This window comes from Crinia signifera, chromosome 19 (assembly GCF_055691185.1).
Source record: "Crinia signifera chromosome 19, ASM5569118v1, whole genome shotgun sequence".
Classification (NCBI taxonomy): Eukaryota; Metazoa; Chordata; class Amphibia; order Anura; family Myobatrachidae; genus Crinia; species Crinia signifera.
Window position 1 is genome coordinate 3,373,824 of NC_139226.1, and position 5,681 is coordinate 3,379,504.

General features: G+C 54.0%; 1 long non-coding RNA gene across 1 annotated transcript; it reads left to right on the forward strand.

The window, feature by feature from the left end:
• The first annotated feature begins 866 nt into the window (after positions 1-866).
• LOC146041941 (uncharacterized) lies at positions 867-2,353 on the forward strand. The gene is made up of 2 exons (XR_014463686.1): positions 867-1,199; positions 1,263-2,353. It is a non-coding gene; the product is annotated as an uncharacterized LOC146041941 (long non-coding RNA).
• Positions 2,354-5,681: the final 3,328 nt, after the last annotated feature.

Below are 5,681 nucleotides of genomic sequence, written 5' to 3' on the forward strand. Positions count from 1 at the left end.
ATGAATGGTGTGATGAGTGTGGGATGGTTTATGGGATGAATGGTCTCTTGCGTGGTGTGAGGAGTCTGGGGGTTGTAGTAAGTTCTGCGGGCTGAATGGTGTGAGGATTAAATGGTTAGGTAGGTCTCCAGCACTAGTACCTATTGTTACCCCCTAAGTAACTCAAAAGCCAAATTGAACAATAGAAATATAGGTGACTTTCTTGGAGTGTTTTATAGCCATGTATTTTATTAATGTCATTTTGAATTGAATGGAGAGCCTCTAGTAGGTGAAGAAACGTGAGATAAGAAGAGTCTCACTGTCCTCACGCAGCACAGGTGAAATACGAGCTTTTATATATTCACCATCAGGTTGTCAGCGCACAGTCACCTATATTTCTATTGTTCATTTTTAATGGTGTGAGGAGTCTGGGCAGTGTGGGATGAATGGTCGAGTGTGTGAGGCGGTTTGTGGTATGTGGAGTGTGTGTGGGACTGATATGGTATGAGGAGTGTGGGATGGCGGTGTGAGGCGGTTTGTGGTATGTGTGTGGGACCGATATGGTATGAGGAGTGGGATGGTTTGCAGACTGAATGGGTTGTCTGTGGTAATGAACTGGTATGAGGAGTCTGGGGATGTGGTGTGAAGTGTGGGGCGGTCTGTTGTATGAGGAGTCTGTGGGCTAAATGGTCTCTTGTGCGATGTGAGGAGTGTAGGATGGGTGTGAGCTGAAAGTGTCTGAGGAGTCTAGGGGGTTGTGGGACGGTCTGCGGGCTGAATGCTTGAGGCGTAGGGTGCGATGCTCTGTAACAATATACATGGGAGTATTATGCCCTAACATATTTGCTGCTTTTAGATTTTAACAGTTTGGAGGTTACCCAACCCTGGGTGTTAGTGGAGGTTCTGTAGTTTAATGAGCACTATATGCCACCTGCTGTGGTATCTGCTGGTGTTAACTGCCCAGTGAAGGGACATATGTTTTGTGTACCAGGGGTAGGCAATGGCTGGCACTGACATGTGCAGTTGTCACGTGGTGTCCACCATTGTCCTACAGTGTGCCTTCAGTCTAGTGTGTAGGGATGGTGTGTCAGGGCAGGGAGCTGTGGTTCTCTATCCTGTCTTCTGGGTGTGTGTGCGCTGCCCCCTGTCTGTACAGGTGGGTGATGCAGCACACACTCGGGATGTGTTGTAATGGTGTGTGCTGCCCCCTGTCTGTACAGGTGGGGATGCAGCACACACTCGGGATGTGTAGTAATGGTGTGTGCTGCCCCCTGTCTGTACAGGTGGGTGATGCAGCACACACACTCGGGATGTGTAGTAATGGTGTATGTGTGCTGCCCCCTGTCTGTACAGGTGGGTGATGCAGCACATGCTTGGGATGTGTAGTAATGGTGTGTGCTGCCCCCTGTCTGTACAGGTGGGTGATGCAGCACACACTCGGGATGTGTAGTAATGGTGTATGTGTGCTGCCCCCTGTCCTGTACAGGTGGGTGATGCAGCACATATGTGGAATGATTCTGAGTTTGTAGCTTAATCTGGGCATCTCTAAACGTGTATAATAATTATACTGCCCTCTGCTGGTCTCTGCAATGCCAGGGCTTGGACGCTGGTTGTAAAAGAAAGGGTCAACATCAAATGGTTGTCAGACAAAATGTCGACAAAATCAGAAGATCAACATGGCAATGGTCAACACCTGACAAGAATTGTTCATGTTCTTTTGGTGTCAATTTGTAGATTTTATCAAGTGGATCCCAAAGGAATGTACCTCGTGTTCTCTCGTGGTTTGTGTCGATCATCGCCATGTCGCTGTTTTTGTGTGTCGACTGTTGCACGATTAGCTGATTATACCGATAATGGGTGCGTCATCATCTCTCGGCCTCCTGGATGGTGGGATTGTGGTACGTGTAGAGGTGGGTGTGTATCCTCCTGAGGCGTGATGCCAGCCTCCTGGCCCTGCGGTGGTGCACTCACGTGAGAACGTATTTATTTAACCCTTTGCACTGGCGCGGACATGAGGTTGGAGCATTCTTGGAAGCCGCAGACTTTGATGGGTATAATATGAGACAAGTTCCCATCAGGTGGTACGCACAGGTTCCGCGGCCTCTAGCCATGGCTGTCTCTCCGACGCATGATGCCGACACAGGAAATACTCATGTTGAGTGTTCCTCTGCTTGTGGTTATTTCAGAGAGCACAGACCAAGGTTATAATGTGCAGAATACAAGAACAAATGTCTAACGATGGAATCCTGGGTCCTGCAAATCACCACCCTGGCTTCAGGGTTCTGTGGGGTTCCCAAGAACATGTCTGTCTGGGGGTTCTGTGCCATTAAGGACTTTCTGTAATCCATGTTACACAATAAAATCTCAAATTAAAGTCTGTTCTGATTTACTGGCGTTGAATATCGGAGAGTAGGATCCTCCGCCCCCAAACATCACTAACACTACACTCTACAGCAGGCATTCCCAACCACGGTCCTCAAGGCACACCAACAGTGCAGGTTTTGTAGATATCCAGGCTTGAGCACAGGTGACTTAATTAGTACCTGAGTGATTCTGATTTAACCATCTGTGCTGAAGCCTGGATATCACTAAAACCTGCACTGTTGGTGTGCCTTGAGGACCGTGGTTGGGAATGCCTGCTCTCCATATACACACATGGACGCGGGCCCTATAGGCGGCCCGGGCGGAATGACGCGGGCCCTATAGGCGGCCCGGGCGGAAGCTGCTGCTAGAAGAGGTCTATTGGACGTCCCGGCGTGATGAATACTGGTGGTTGTTGGCACACATAGCGCAATATACACCACCTCTGGTAGGTGCCAGTCAGATCCCTGCCAGTCTGTATATTCTTATGTACCAGCCTGTCCTGTGTAATAGTGATATACGTGGTGGCAGTGTGAGGCTGTAATGTGTGTTATGGAGGACAAATAGATAATGTCACCTGCAAATCCTGAAAACATATCCTGGGTGGGACCCTGTGGGCTGGGGTGATTTCTGGGTCTCTATTATTCCACCTGCACCCTCAGGGCTATATCATATATATGGGGCACAGGATGTAGCTTAGGGTGGAACATAAGATGGCGGATAACTAGGGTGAGGCACAGGCTGAATGAGGTTAGGATGAGGCACCAGCTGGAGGACAGGCAGGATGAGTATGGGATGATGCACAGGCTGGGGGACAGGCAGAATGAGGCACGGGATGGGGCACGGCAGGATGAGGATGGGATGGGGCACAGGCAGGATGAGGATGGGATGAGGCACAGGCTGGATGAGGACGGGATGAGGCACAGGCTGGATGAGGACGGGATGAGGCACAGGCAGGATGAGGACAGGGTGAGGCACAGGCTGGATGAGGATTGGGAGAGGCACAGGCAGGATGAGGATGGGATGAGGCACAGGCGGGATGAGGCACAGGCAGGATGAGGATGGGATGAGGCACAGGCAGGATGAGGATGGGATGAGGCACAGGCAGGATGAGGATAGGGTGAGGCACAGGCAGGATGAGGATAGGGTGAGGCACAGGCTGGATGAGGATAGGGTGAGGCACAGGCAGGATGGGATGAGGCACAGCAGGATGAGGATAGGGTGAGGCACAGGCAGGATGAGGATGGGATGAGGCACAGGCAGGATGAGGATGGGATGAGGCACAGGCAGGATGAGGATGGGGTGAGGCACAGGCAGGATGAGGATGGGATGAGGCACAGGCAGGATGAGGCACAGGCAGGATGAGGATGGGATGAGGCACAGGCAGGATGAGGATGGGATGAGGCACAGGCAGGATGAGGACAGGGTGAGGCACAGGCTGGATGAGGGACGGGATGAGGCACAGGCAGGATGAGGATAGGGTGAGGCACAGGCAGGATGAGGACAGAAAGAGGCACAGGCAGGATGGGGCACAGGCCGGATGAGGCACAGGCAGGATAAGGACAGGATGAGGCACAGGCAGGATGAGGATAGGATGGGGTACAGGCAGGATGAGGCACAAGCAGGATGGGGCACAGGCAGGATGGGGCACAGGCAGGATGAGGCACAAGCAGGATGAGGCACAGGCAGGATGGGGCACAGGCCGGATGAGGCACAGGCAGGATGAGGATAGGATGAGGCACAGACAGGATGAGGCACAGGCAGGATGAGGATGGGATGAGGACAGGCAGGATGAGGACGGGATGAGGCACAGGCTGGATGAGGCACAGGCAGGATGGGGACAAGATGAGGCACAGGCAGGATGGGGACAAGATGAGGCACAGGCAGGATGAGGACAGGATGAGGCACAGGCAGGATGAGGATAGGATGAGGCACAGGCAGGATGAGGACAGGGTGAGGCACAGGCTGGATGAGGCACAGTCAGGATGAGGATGGGATGAGGCACAGGCTGGATGAGGACAGGATGAGGCACAGGCTGGATGAGGACAGGATGAGGCACAGGCTGGATGAGGACAGAATGAGGCACAGGCTGGATGAGGACAGAATGAGGCACAGGCTGGATGAGGACAGGATGAGGCACAGGCTGGATGAGGATAGGGTGAGGCACAGGCAGGATGAGGATGGGATGAGGCACAGGCAGGATGAGGATGGGATGAGGCACAGGCAGGATGAGGACGGGATGAGGATAGGATGAGGCACAGGCAGGATGAGGATAGGATGAGGCACAGGCAGGATGAGGATAGGATGAGGCACAGGCAGGATGAGGATAGGATGAGGCACAGGCAGGGTGAGGCACAGGCTGGATGAGGCACAGGCAGGATGAGGACGGGATGGGGCACAGGCTGGATGAGGCACAGGCAGGATGGGGACAGGATGAGGCACAGGCAGGATGAGGCACAGACAGGATGAGGCACAGGCAGGATGAGGACAGGATGAGGCACAGGCAGTATGAGGACAGGGTGAGGCACAGGCAGGATGAGGCACAGGCAGGTTGAGGACAGGATGAGGCACAGGCTGGATGAGGATGGGATGAGGCACAGGCTGGATGAGGACAGAATGAGGCACAGGCTGGATGAGGCACAGGCTGGATGAGGATAGGGTGAGGCACAGGCAGGATGAGGATGGGATGAGGCACAGGCAGGATGTGGCACAGGCAGGATGAGGATGGGATGAGGCACAGGCAGGATGAGGCACAGGCAGGATGAGGACAGGATGAGGCACAGGCTGGATGAGGATAGGGTGAGGCACAGGCAGGATGAGGACAGGATGAGGCACAGGCAGGATTAGGATAGGGTGAGGCACAGGCTGGATGAGGACAGGGTGAGGCAGAGGCAGGATGAGGCACAGGCTGGATGAGGATGGGATGAGGCACAGTTAGGATGAGGACAGGATGAGGCACAGGCAGGATGAGGACAGGGTGAGGCACAGGCAGGATGAGGATAGGGTGAGGCACAGGCTGGATGAGGCACAGGCTGGATGAGGATAGGGTGAGGCACAGGCTGGATGAGGACAGGATGAGGCACAGGCTGGATGAGGATAGGATGAGGCACAGGCAGGATGAGGATGGGATGAGGCACAGGCTGGATGAGGATAGGGTGAGGCACAGGCTGGATGAGGATAGGGTGAGGCACAGGCTGGATGAGGATAGGGTGAGGCACAGGCAGGATGAGGATAGGATGAGGCACAGGCTGGATGAGGACAGGGTGAGGCACAGGCTGGATGAGGCACAGGCAGGATGAGGATGGGATGAGGCACAGGCTGGATGAGGACAGGATGAGGCA